This window comes from Macaca nemestrina, chromosome 4 (genome assembly GCF_043159975.1).
Source record: "Macaca nemestrina isolate mMacNem1 chromosome 4, mMacNem.hap1, whole genome shotgun sequence".
Classification (NCBI taxonomy): domain Eukaryota; kingdom Metazoa; phylum Chordata; class Mammalia; order Primates; family Cercopithecidae; genus Macaca; species Macaca nemestrina.
In genome coordinates, this window is record NC_092128.1 from 76867046 (window position 1) to 76881709 (window position 14664).

Here is a 14664-nt window from a genome sequence, read left to right on the forward strand (position 1 = left end):
CATCATCAGCAATTAAACCGGGCAAAATTAATCACTGAGAAATTATTTACTGAGACTAGACCTAATACCAGGCACTTAATTGTAAAAGTACTTCCTCAGGCTTCAGCTATAGGCTGAATTGTTACACTTTCTATAAAGCTGTGTGCTTGTTCTGTTCTTTTATTCAGAGTGATTTATCACCTTACCACAATTCAGATTCAATAACTCAAGTTTCCTAGAACTCCAGCAGGAATAGTGCGAGCCCATCGCTGCAGATGTCCTGGTTAAGACCTTCTTCTCACATTTTAATTCAATTCGAACCAGATATTTTCCCCCTTGTTCATTCATGTTTAATCCAATATTCACATATTTGAAAAGAAAATGTGATAAAGTTGTAAATGTGTTATGTTTATATGTAGAATGTAGAAATTGAGGTTAAGTTTATTTTAGCTCTAATAAACTAAAAATCTCAATTAATTTTTACATTTCCATTTCCAACCCTCTGGATCAAGTTCTTATTACATTGTTTGGATTATTACAATATCATCTTAATCAGCTGGTATGTCTGACTTAGTTTTCCATGACCCTGATTGTTTCTTTACACTACTATTGTAATTGTAATGGGAACCTATTGGATTGTTTTACTAGAAATATTTTCTTTTTTCTCCTATTTTTATTATTGCAACAGGAGCAGAGCAAGGGAAGTGTATGCTAAGATTTTTGGGTTTTTTTGGGGGCGAAGCTCAAGAAAATCTATTGTAATACTCAATATAGGTTTTAAGTTTCTAACAGAATAAAAATTTACCTATTCAATGGAAGGTAGAAAAAAAGAAAAAATGAAACAAAGAAAGTGTGGAAAGGCCGGGCACGGTGGCTCACACCTGTAATCCCAGCACTTTGGGAGGCCGAGGCGGGCGGATCACAAGGTCAGGAGATCGAGACCATGGTGAAACCCCGTCTCTACTAAAAATAGAAAAAAAAAAATTAGCCGGGCGCAGTGGCGGGCGCCTGTAGTCCCAGCTACTCGGGAGGCTGAGGCAGGAGAATGGCGTGAACCCGGGAGGCGGAGCTTGCAGTGAGCCGAGATTGCGCCACTGCACTCCAGCCTGGACGACAGAGCAAGACTCCGTCTCAAAAAAAAAAAAAAAAAAGAAAGTGTGGAAATAAAAACAGAAAGTAAAAAAGCAGAAATCAGGTCGGGCTCAATGGCTCACACCTGTAATCTCAGCACTCTGGGAGGCCAAGGTGGATGGATCACCTGAGGTCAGAAATTCGAGACCAGCCTGGCCAACATGGTGAAACCCTGTCTCTACTAAAAAATACAAAAATTAGCTGGGCATGGTGGCCTGTGTCTATAATCCCAGCTACTTGGGAGGCTGAGGCTGGAGAATTGCTTGAACCTGGGAGGCAGAGGTTGCAGTGACCAGCCTGGGTGACAGAGCAAGACTCCGCCTTAAAAAAAAAAAGAAAGAAAGCAGAAATCAGATAGAATGTAATACCAATATAATAATTTGCATGTAAATGTGTTTAAAATGCTAATAAAAAGACAGATACTCTCAAATTGGATTAAATTATTACCATGTTGTCTTTAAAAACATATTTAAACCAAAAGGATGCAGAGTAATTGAAAATAAAAAATGTGTATCCCAGAAAAATGAACAAAATAATGATGTGGTAACTATTCAACATCTTGCAAAACTAATTAAAAACTAAAAGAAATGAGAAGAGATAAAGGAGAACATGTATATATACTGATTTTAAAAACAGACCGGGGGTGGGCACGGTGGCTCATACCTGTAATCCCAGCACTTTGGGAGGCCGAGGCGGGGGGATCACGAGGCCAGGAGATTGAGACCATCCTGGCTAATACAATGAAACCCCGTCTCTATTAAAAAGACAAAAAAAAAAAAAAAATTAGCTGGTGTGGTGGCAGGCACCTGTAGCTCCAGTTACTTGGGAGGCTGAGGCAGGAGAATGGCGTGAACTCGGGAGGTGTAGGTTGCAGTGAGCCGAGATCGTGCCACTGCACTCCAGCCTGGGTGACTGAGCGAGACTCCATCTCAAAAAAACAAAGACTGAAGTTTTAATTAGGAACATAGATGCAGATAATAATATAGCTTCAAATATATAAAGCATCAATAAATGGATACATGGGAAAAAACAAATAAGTCAATATTTGTGGTTATACACTGCTCTTGGGGTGAAGAAGTTTGGCTGGGACAACAGTAACAGGAAAAAAAGCAGATAGGAAGGAACCGATCCCTTGTCTTCCTCCTCCCAGGCACCCTTTATTATCCCCTAGTAACAGATCCTAAAAGGATGCCACTAGGAAAAGGAGAAATGTAATTTTACAAAGAGAGTACAGAGATTAACTGGAAGCTGAAAGACCATAGCTTAACGATCAGCATAACATGGCAGAATACAGGTCTTTTAATAGCTGGGATAATTTTGAAAATGAAGTGTGAAAGTGAGGGGCATGCTCTCTCAGATTTGAAAACATAATATTTAAAAAGTTATTTAAGAGGTTTGGAACTTACATGAGAGTAGGAAAATAGACCAAAGGGGCAGGGCCCAGAGGTAATCCTTACATAATAAATAGTCAATCTTGACATAATACACTTGTCCTCACACATCAATCAGGAAATAACTTTTAAAAATCTCACTGCATTGGAAAACCAGATTATTTTATGAAAAGTATATACAGTTGACCTTTGCACAATGAAGGGTTTAAGAGTGTCAACCACCCACTCAGTTGAAAATTCACATTTAATTTTTGACTCCTCAAAAACTTACCTACTAATAGTCTACTATTGACTGGAAGCCTTCTTGATAACATAAACAGTCAATTAACACAGATTTTGTATGTTATGTGGGTTATACATTGCAAACAGTATTTGCAAAAATACAGTATACTGGAGAAAAGAAAATGTTATTAAGAAAATCATAAAGAATATGTATTTATTATTCATTAAGTGACAGTGGATTGTCATAAAAGTCTTCCCCCTCATTATCTTCAATGTGGAGTAGGGTGAGGAGGAGGAAGGGCTGTCTTAGGGTTGGCAGAGGTGGAAGAAAATCCAGGTGTAAGTGGAACACACAGTTCAAACCCATGTTGTTCAAGAGTCAACTATAGTTGGATCCTAAGTAAAATCCAGGTATATTAAAAGTCTAAAAATGAAAGATAAGATTATAAAGCTTATAAAAAAATGTAGAGTTGTGTCTTAGTGACATAGCTTTGGGGAAGGAATGCTTAAACCAGACCTCACAGCACAAAACATACGGCCCAAACTTAGATTTCTGTTGAGTGAAGGTTGACATAGACATAGTTAAGAAATGAGAGGCACATTGGGAGAAGACACTTGTACATCTATAACTAACAAGTGATAAAATTATTCTAGCATGTACAAGGGACTCCAGCAAATCAAGGCAAACCAAAACAAAGAAAAACCAATTTAAACTGGGCAAAATATATGGATATTGTAGGCCTTCTGTAAAATGGAAAACTGAAATGGAAAAATATATTGGTGATGTTATTTAAAACTTATTTTAAGGGAGCTGAACGTGGCAGCTTGTGCTTATAATCCCAGCTATTCAGGAAGCTGAGACAGGAGGATTGCTTGAGGCCAGGAGTTTGCGATCAGCCTAGGCAACAAAGTGAGACCCTATCTCTAAAACAAACAAACTTATATTAAGGATAACAGAGGCTGGGCGCAGGGGCTCACACCTGTAATCACAGCACTTTGGGAGGCCAAGGCAGGTGGATCATGAGGTCAGGAGATCAAGACCATCCTGGCTAACACGGTGAAACCCCGTCTCTACTAAAATTACAAAAAAATTAGCCGAGCCTGGTGGCGGGTGCCTGTAGTCCCAGCTACCCGGGAGGCTGAGGCAGGGGAATTGCATGGACCCAGGAGGCAGAGCTTGCAGTGAGCCGAGATCACGCCACTGCCCTCCAGCCTGAGTAACAGAGTGAGAGACTCCATCTCAAAAAAAAAAAAATATATATATATATATATATAATAATAAAGGATAACAGGAGTGTATTTCATAAGCTAATTCAGGCTTACAACATCAAGATTACATTGCAGATATTTAAATGCAATGGGAGGTTTTTGACCTGACTTATTACCTTTTTACATCAAATAAAGAAAAACAGTTAAATTTATTCTCATCTGCACCTTGCTTCTGTTGGCTTAGTCAGCCAGTCAATATTTGTTGCTACAATAAGCTTTGTTAAGAAATTCCTGTCAAAATAAGGCCTTTCAGAGCACAGCATATATTCAAAACTTCTGTAGGTTCAAAGTAGTCTGTTTTGGTTGTTATGCTTAACAATATTGTAATTCCACATTTTATCCTAAGGAAAAAAATCTGTACATAAGTGTGTATGTGTGTTTGTGTGTGACACAATATCTGTAAGACTGATGAAAGCTACAGATTGGAGAATATAGAGTGTTAGTGAGGATGTGAGGAAACAGGACTCTGCAGGCGTTGCTATTGGACATTTAAATGGGCACAGCCTTTCTGGGGCTTGGCAAAATTGAGTACACAATGACCCTTTGACTCCACAAATCCAAGTCCTCAGTAAATAGGATCTGAATTGTGATATTTATTGCATCATTGCTTATGACAGCAGGGAGTTGGAGGCAATGTAGTTGTCGATCACGAGGGAAATCATTTGTAAGCTCTGGAAGAGACGATTAGGGAGTTCTCTGCATCAGTGAAAAGTAATAAACTAGATGCACAATGAGTGGCAACGTAGAGAGGTATTACAAACAGTACTGAGGAAAAATGTAAGGAAGACAACAGCCTCTATGATATAAAGCATTTATGTAGATCAAGAGAGAGAACAATCTCTACAGCACAAGAGAAAAGTCTCTACAGTATATTTACAAAATATTAAATTACACACATTAAACAGGGATACCAATACCTAAAATTATACAGCATGTATATTTCTTCACAGATACATAAATTTCCAAAAACATTAACACTGGATGCATAATTAATGTGGGAGAAGGAAATGGGAACAGGAATGGAGAATGATGTGAGAGAAAATAATATGGTAAGGTACACGTAAGGAACAAAATTGAAAAGTGTACCCTCCAAAAGGACAAATGTGATAACACAAGCCTCTCTAGGAGAGAGCGAGTGAGAAAGAGAGAGAGAGAAAAGAAAAGAAATGAAAGGATATGCCGCTCTCCTGCTCAAAATCTCTGACTCTACTGCACAAACTACATACAGTCTACACTTTTTAATCAGTTACTAAAGGCTTTCCGCCATCTGTTCCAAACTTAGTTTTCTGTCTTCTTGCTCTACAGTTCACTTCATCCCAGTAAAGCAATTGCTCACTGTTCTGTGTGTATTGCTTGGCCTTTCTGAGAGAATATTGCTCACACTAGCTGTCATGTATGCCTGTGCCTGCAATGGGCCTAAGAGCTCTAACATTCAGATGTCATTGACTGTCCAAACAATGCAATGTGGGTGGCATTCCTGCCCTGGTACTAAAGATCCTAAAGTAAATGGAGGCTTTGAGAGCCTGGCTGGAGAGTCAGAAGGCTTGTATTTTTCCTGCCACTAGCATACCTTATTACTCCCTCACCCTCAACCCACTCGTCCCTGTGCCATTTCCATATGTCCAAATCATATCTAAGCTGCAAAGCCTTCCCAAATGCAAACTCTGCCTTGAAGCCTTTCCTGCTGACTCCAGGCAAGTGTGCTTTCACCTTTTGTGAACCCCATATTATTTGTTACGTATATAACTCTTTTCTGTACTTTCTTTATTTTGACTTTTAGATTGTAAACTCTTAAGGACACAAACTGTATGTGGTTCATTTTCCTTTTGAGGCCTTACACATTTTTGCAGTGGGATGTCAAATTTAAGTGAAAAGTGCTTTGGAATTTGGGCATGTCAATAGAGGCTTTCAGTGTTAGCATTTGAAAGCAGGGGGCACCCAGACAGGAAACTGGCAAGTTGGGTAGGTCATTTAGAAACTGTCTGTGGCTACAATTTCAAGTGCACCAGGAAGAATATGTGCGGCCCCATCAACTGTCTGATGCAGGATATTTTACTCATAGCCCTAGGTTTCAAAGTTAGAACTCAGATTCAAAAACCCATCACCCTTGGCAAAGATAACACACGGCTTTACTACTGAGGTGGCAATGAAATGACTGAAAGTCAAGTTTTGAAAATGAACATATGTATGTATGTGTGTGTTTTAGTGCAGTTGTGCATCAAACTGTGGAGGGCAGAGAGAATGGAAAGGAGGAAGCAGGGTTCCTGTAGGGCAAATGTAGCCTAACCCTAATGGTGATTAGGTTAGGGCTTGTAAAGGAAGGGTTGAGGTTAGGGCAAATTTAGAGTTTCTACAGGCTGAAATGGGAAATTCATAGGCCTCTCTTTAAGAAGCTGGGTAGATTAATATTGGAGTTTCAGCTGGGTCAATAAATACCATTCCTGTCTTTTCCCACATGAATTCAGAACCAACTGAGAAGTGGACATGCAGGAATAGGGTAGAGGTTGAAATTATCTATTACTGATAAAAGCTGAATTGAAGAATGTGGCTTAGATGTGTGCACACCTAACACTCTCTACCCCTGAATTACACACATGTCCTTCTGAATGTACTTTAATGATGATGAAGCAAGTACACATCCTGAAGGCAGGCTGGCTTGGAAAGAGCAGGAGGAAGCCACTGAGCCAAATGTTCCTGCTTATTCTCCCAAACTGGCCAATCAGATACACCACTCCCAGATGAAGCAGTGGAGAGAGGAAGTTCCTCCCCATGAAACATGAGTGAGGTGAAAAGGAGGTATTTACTCACCCTCCACACCCAACAACTAATATCAGTTAAACAGGAATTGTCATTTTAACAGAGATAAAATTGAAGAATACAGATGTGATGGTTAACACTGAGTGTCAACTTGCTTGGACTGAAGGATGCAAAGTACTGATCCTGGGTGTGTCTGTGAGGTTGTTGCCAAAGGAGATTAACATTTGAGTCAGTGGGTTGGGGAAGGCAGACCCACCCTTAATTGGGGGCGGGGGCACAGTCTAATCAGCTGCCAATGTGACCAGAATAAAAAATAGGCAAAAGAACGTGAAAAGACTAGACTGGCTTAGCCTACATTTTTTTCCTCCGCTGGATGCTTCCTGCCCTCTAATATCAGACTCCAGGTTCTTCAGCTTTGGGACTCAGACTGGCTTCCTTGCTCCTCAGCTTGCAGACAGCCTATTGTGGGACCTTGTGATCATGTGAGTTAATACTCCTTAAGAAACTCCCCTTTGTGTACACATCTATCCTATTAGTTCTGTCCCTCTAGAGACCCCTGACTAATAAGACAGATAACCAGAACCGTTTATCAGAACCCAACTGAACAGTTGTGCTGCTAATCAATTGACGGCACTTCAGCCCAATTTTACCCTTCATTTTCTGCACTGGAGCAGTGCAGCTGGACTCTGAAAATATTTCTCCTTTGCCAGCTGGCCAGCTGTCAAGCTTTGTCAGAAGAGTGCCCAAGGGATGCTGGAGGAGGAGTGACTTTTCTCTTCCTGGCAGCAGTGTGTTTTTCTGGGCAGACTCCTGTTGTGGGCCCTTTTTCTGCAGTGCCAGGCTACAGCAGCAGCCAGGGGCCAACAGCACCTGGACTTTCTCTGTGGGCGACTGCCCCTGGCATCTGCACAGAAGGCCTTGCAGCAGAGTGCTGCCACCTTGCAACCCCTGTGAACAGCATTCCCCAAGACACCAGCATCAAACAAAGCCTCAGACTTCTCTGTCGTCCACTGAACCATGGCTATGCTCTTTCTAACGGGGGACGGATCCCTGGAAGGGGCCTTTCCCAGATCTATCTCTTCTTTAAATGCTATGTCTCAGCCCTAAGGGCAGTAGCTGCTCCTACAACTGCTATTCTTATATTCTTGAGCATTCTCTTTACTTCTCACTAGCTAATTCTTCCATCCACTGTTACAGTTAATAATTCTGTGATTTAAATTTTGTGTTAAACTTTGCCTGTTCAAATTACTCTGTAGTTTCTGTCTTCTAGTTGGACCCTGCCTAATACAGCCATTAATTAGTCATTTTAGCAGTATGCCCCAGTGCATGATAATTATGAAGGAAAACATTACCATTTAATATTTGACTAGCAGGTCATTTTTTCATAATTGTTTCTAAACTCTGTGAAAGATAATTCAAAGCAACATTTTCTATGTACATTATACATTAAGTCATTTAATGACATAAAATAAAGCATTTCTCTAAATTCTCAAAAGGTTTTGAGTATAAAATGGAAATATGATTTGATAGTGTCTCCAATTTTCAAACACTTCAGTAAAAGAGTTTCTGAAAGGTACTAAATCTATGCCATTAAAACCAGTGACAGAGACTCAATTTTAATCTGCTTGAAAGATTGCTTGGACAGCTATAAATGGTGTATTTCAAACTGTTGCTATCACCTTGGGGATCTTTGCCTACTTGTGGCTAAAATCCTCAGCAGAAGCAGGGATAGTCACTGGTGCTAACCAAGACCTTCCTGAACATCCAAATGTTATCGGGATAATCTGAGTAGTGCATGAGCAACTTACTTGGTGACTGGTAGTCTCTAAAATTCAGTTGCATTCTCAGTAATCTTGTTCTAAAAAAGCTTAGAATGATCATCTATGGCTTCCTAGATTTCATGGACTTTAAAATACTTTAAAAGGCTTTAGAAAAGAACACATATTTGAACATTAGTTTTATTGATAGACAGTAAGAACCCAAGATCATAACTTAAAGAATGTAATTCTTGTGAATGGTAGCAAGCCCATAGGTCTGGAATCCAGCCTTAATTTACTGGCTATAGACCTTTGGCTGGTTATCTGATCCTCCCCAGGCCTCACTTACTTACATGTATAAAATGAAGAGACTGATTTATCAGATTTCTGCCAGTGCTAAAGTTTGTGATTCTATGAAGAGAAGAGCTTTCTCGAGGCTCTTCACATGCCTCCAATTTAGACACATGTTTTCTCATAATTCTTTCAGTCTCTGATAGCTAACTTCTAAACACATTGCTGACACCACACACTCAAAGGTTACTAATGGATTTTGGCTTACAGTAGTGACTTGACTATCTTTTCCTTGGTTATCCGAATTTCTCTCTCTAACCGTAGTTACTTCACTTCATATCTTATCACCTATAAAGCTTACTATTTCTAGGTATGTAACTTCTGCTTTACATTAATCACTTTTCATGTGTGTAGTCTGGTTTCCCCAAAGAAAAGCTCAACATCTTTTTTTTTTTCATGTTCTGGAGCAGAATGCTATATTCATATAGCACATGCTTTATAAATATGTGTTGATTCCTACATGCTCTTCTACTAAAGATGGATGAAAATAATTAAATGGTGGAAACCAAATCTTTATCTTTCTGAGATGCTTTGCCTAAGGAAAAACAGAAACAGAAAAAAAGATTGATAATAGTTTTATTTTCTAGTAATTTATGTTTTAATTCTAAAAATTTGAAAAATGTAGAACTGAATGAAGTAGAAAACGTTTTATATTCATCCCCATCCTGTTCCCTAGGATTTAACAATTCAATGTATAATCTCAGAATCTTCTGATAAATATTCCTAGTGCTTCCTGTAATAACATCTGGAAAAGTGTGCAGGTATACTCCATTACCAGAAAGAGGAAGAAAGACAACTCTCTATTAGTCCACTGATGATACAAATAGAATACGGAACAAACACCTACAAAGTAATTCTTCATTTTTCCCAAGTTGTTGCCCTTAGTCCATTCAGCGTCTGCCTGCAATGGACTTTGGAAGACCTTTCTCATTCCAGTTTCTTTCCTTCTCCACTCCCCACTCCAGATACTTCTCTGTCTGTCTCAGACTATGGAGGACTCCCTCCCTCCTGGAAGGCTCTCAAGGTAATGACACTGGTGCCTGGCTCCCTCCTGGAAGGTGCTGGGAGGTCCTCCTTGGGAACAAGGCATGGGTCTTTTCAGTTTTTCACAATGGAAGCTTTTACAGACCTTTCTCTCGCTCATATTAACCAGCTCTCTAGCATAGCTTTGAAGTGTCACCATCTTAAATAAGAAAGGACGCCTTACCAAAGAAGTGAGAAAGGGAAATAGGAGACGAAGAGGAAGAAAATCAGATCTATTGATCTATCCATCCATCTATCTATTCTATTGTCAATAGTAATAATAAATATAAAATTCTGTAACAAATTCAATATTGTGTAACATAAATACATATATAAAATTATACATATATGTACACACATATATAAACATGTTATAGATGGGATTATTCTAAACAAATGTACTAAACATATTAGTCTACGGCTTGCTTTTCTCACTTAATATATTACTTTTCACTTACTTTTTTTTTACTTAAATTATTATGGATATTTTTCTATGGTAATATATATAAAATTACTCGATTTTTAAAAAGCTATATGTACAATAGCTTATCTAATCAGTCTCCTAAGTATGTCTGTTTAGCTTAGTTTACACATTTGCTTTGCTTATAATGCTGCAATCAAATTGCTGGACTAGACACATGGTCATTACACATTAAATATTTATACTGTAAACATTTTAGGATAAATACCTAGAAGTAGAATTGTTGGGTTAAATGATATGCACACTTAAACTTTTAGTTGATACCGCTTACTTACCCTGCAAACATGGTTGTACCCATTCACATTCTTATCAATAGCATGTGGGAACCCTGTCTTATCATGCCCTTATCAATTCAGGATTTTTTAATGTTTTGTAAGATACTTACTAATATGATAAGTGAAAAACAGCATCCTCAAGTCTGAAGTTGCATTTCTATCCTTTCATGTGTTTTTTAAACTATTTACATTTCTAATTCTTTGAACTGCCTGTTATTATCATTTTTTCGTTGTTTACTATCCAGTCTATTATTGAAACCATTTTTATTGGAGATAATCCTCTAGCATATTGACGCAAATATATGGATTTATTTTTACTTTTAGCTTTGCCTATTATTATTATTTTAATTATTTAATTATTAATTTTAAATCACTCATGGGAGTTAAGTTCAATAATATTTTTGTTTTGGATTTGGCATGGTATGTCATGGTAAGGAAGACCTTCCTCCAATATATAATAATGTTTATCCATAAGCTGTGTTTTCTTCTGATATTTTTTATCTACCTAGGAATTATTTTGGAGAAAGATGTGAGAAAATAGAACGTTCTCTTTCTCTTTTTTTTTTCAAACTGGAAAGCCAGTTTTACCACATCATGTATTTTTATTTTCATTTTTAAATTATCAAGTCTCAGGTATGTCCTATCATTTTAAGAATGTCTTCCCCTTACCACATTGAAATAGGTGTTCTTGTTTACTATTTCTTTCTAGAAATACTAAGCCCATTATTTATTTTTACAAATTCACTTACCTGGCCTGGCATCCCATACGCTTGAGGTCAGACAACACTCAGTCTTCTTCTGTAAACCCAGTTTTTTGGATCTTTTTGAAACCTTGATCCCTAGGAAAGCAATAGAGATACTAAGTATCAGAGGCTTTGGAATCCAGGGTGGTTATACAACTTGAAGCCAGCAATGTTATCAGAACAATTTATCTTTGTACGTTATTCAGGTTAGAAACATCTATGATACTTACTTTAATGCTATGAAAAAATATACTTTTGTAATCATTTTATCAAAAGTTGCATATATTCTTATTTGGCCAGGAAGCTATTTTCAATGTGACATATTTGGAATGCCAAGTGAGATAATCATTTATTAAATTAATACTTAACAGTACTATGACAATTGCCATGTTAATTACTTAGTCTTGGAAACCCAAATAGCTCTTAAAAATTGTTTTTGTTTGTAAAATATAAATGAGGCATAATATATACACATTGCTCACTCTAAGTAATCACTGTATACTTTATTTTCCTCTAATTTCCTGGAGTATTATTTTATGAATAATATTTGGTCTAGAATATTGAGACTTATAAAGAAAATATCTAGGCCAGGTGAGGTGACTCATGCCTGTAATCCCAGCACTTTGGGAGGCTGAGGTGGGTGGATCACCTGAGGTCAGGAGTTTGAGACCACCTTGGCCAACATAGCGAAACCCTGTCTCTACTAAAAATACAAAAAATTAGCCAGGCATGGTGGTGGGCACCTGTAATCCCAGCTACTTGGGAGACTGAGGCAGGAGAATTGCTTGAACCTGGGAGGTGGAGGTTGCAGTGAGCCGTGATTGCACCACTGCACTCCAGCCTAGGTGACAGAGCGAGACTCTGTCAAAAAAAAAAAAAAAAAAAAGAAGAAGAAGAAAAAAATCTTTTCTTTTTCATTCTACATTACTTAATTTATTTTATCTGCTAAGATCTGAATTATTGTTTCTCCTGCCAGATTAATATGTTGAAATCCTACCCTTAAGGGGATGGTATTAGGAGGTGGGGGGTGGTGTCTTTGGGTATGATTAGGTTATAAAGGCAGAGACCTCATGAATGTGATTACTGTTCTTATAAGAGAGGCCTGAAAGAAATCCCTCATGCCTTTGCCAGGTAAGGCTGCAGTGAAAAGATGGCCATCTAGGAAGTGAGTCCTCACTAGATACCCAATGCTGGTGTCTTGATCTTGGACTTCCCAGTCCCTAGACCTGTGAGAAATAAATATCTGTTGTTTATAAGCCACCCAATTTCTGATCTTTTGTCATAGCAGCTTGAAAAGATTAAGACATATCCTTCTATCTTTTTTAAGCATTATAAAAGCTTTAGTGATGTAATTTTGAAATTCTGATAATCACCTGAGCAAATCTAAGGATTTATTCCTTCTGGCTGCAAATATCCCCTATTCTGTAACATATATATAAAAGTGTTATTTCAGCTGAAACTAACAATATGAAAAACAGAATTCACTTTACGTGCTTTTACGTAAGTAAATTTTGTGTTATGGCAATATCAACAAATAACAGAAGCATTGGTTTACTCTTGTAAACTTTAGAGCTGGACATCTCTGGGTTTAAGTCTCATATCTGACATTGACTGGATGTGTGAACTTGTGCAAGTTAATTTTGCTAAGCCTCATAAACTCTCATATAATTTTTGAGATAGCACATAGTCTTGGTATTAAAAATATTAGCAGTCAATAGTGTACTGCTACTAAAGCTTTTGAGATTTCATAGGTATCCGGGAACTAAGGAACCACAATAGCAAGTTCTCATTCACTCAGCAAATTGGAAAAAATGTTGTGGAAACCCTTACCTTAGCATATCTTCAGGAACAATCAGCAGTTTATTAAATTTGATGCTGTTAGAATAAAGTGATAGAGAATACAAGTAAGAGCTAGTCAAAAAATCAGAAGACACAGCAAAAACGCAGATTTACAAAACAGGCTGGGAAGAGATGAGAATTGAAGACATAATAATATTTACTAAGAGCATTTTTGATAAAACAATACTGCTGACTCCTCTAAAACATACTCTAATATTTTTACTTTAAAAATATATTACTTTATTGTTTATTCTTTTTTATTCCACTTTTATTGTCATTGCTTTAGTATTTTTGCAGCTTTGTTGAGATATAAGAAAAAGTTGCATATATTTAAGTGTACATGATGTTTTGGTATATGCATATAGAGTGAAATAATTGCTGTAATCAAGCTAATCGGTATATCCATTTTTTCATTTTTGTTTTTAGCTCAGTTGCTTTTTTCTATAACTTTCAAATTATTTTGATCCTTCATTTTGCTTTTGTGTACTCCGCCAACACAAATGCTCATCAGAAGAGACAGACTATGTTGTTACCTTTTTTCAGCCTTCAAATGCTGCTTTCTCTCTTGTTGTCTGTGTTGCTCTTCGTGTAAATGGACGTGGCAGAAAATATGTGGCAGTGCTGGTTATCACATGCCTGCTTAGCATGCTTTTAATTACAATGAAGATCGCCGTTCTGAGAAAGAAATTTTGTTTCTCTAAAAAATCAAATGCAAAATGTTTATATATAAAATAAGAGCGACCAAAATTTTAAAAGCTTAAAATTGTTCTCTTTTTAGAACCATAAAATGACTACAGTTTCTTCGTCCAGAAGAGTTAAAAGAATATTAAGTTAAGTAACAGACAGGACTACACTCTCTTACAGTGTGTCTTAGCTACTTAAAAAGCAATTTTTTGTGTGTCTTACACAGAATCACATTATAAAAGTCCTACCTATCAATTTAGGTGTGATTTTGTATAGCTTCATCCAAAACATTATTTAGTAATTCCAATCAAAACTAAAATACAGTTTTTATGGAACTTGACAAGCTAATCTGAAAATGTGCAAGAAAAGAGCAATGGTCAAAAATGTACATGAAAGGAGCATAATCATCTGAGACAGAAAAGAAGAAAAAAGAAAGAAGAAAAGGAGGAGGAGGAAGAAGAAGAGGAAGACGAGAAAGAAGGAGGAGGAGGAGGAAGAAGAGGAGGAAGAGGAGAAAGAAGGAGGAGGAGGATGGGAATGGGTATGATTTGTTCTACTCAACAACAAGATTTATAATAAAGTTACAGTGACTTTAAAAGTGTTATATTAAAGTGGGGATTGATAGAAACCATGGAAACAAATGGAGAATCTAGACACAGACATATGTAAAAACTTGATATCTGGCAGAGGTGGCTTTGTAGATCAGTAGCCAGTACATGGTGCCAAGACATTTAGTTACCAAAATAGAAAAAAATAAAGCCA

At 37.5% G+C, this 14664-nt stretch overlaps 1 long non-coding RNA gene across 2 annotated transcripts in view; it reads right to left on the bottom strand.

Moving 5' to 3' along the window:
- Positions 1-13817, bottom strand: part of LOC105475554 (uncharacterized) — a 118812-nt gene extending 104995 nt beyond the window's left edge. For both annotated transcript variants that reach the window (XR_983450.2, XR_983448.3), the window contains exons 1-3: positions 13752-13817; positions 13210-13254; positions 11386-11475 (exon numbers count right to left, since the gene is read on the bottom strand). This is a non-coding gene — a long non-coding RNA (uncharacterized lncRNA). The remainder of the gene's footprint in view (positions 1-11385; positions 11476-13209; positions 13255-13751) is intronic.
- Between the last annotated feature and the right edge of the window lie 847 nt (positions 13818-14664).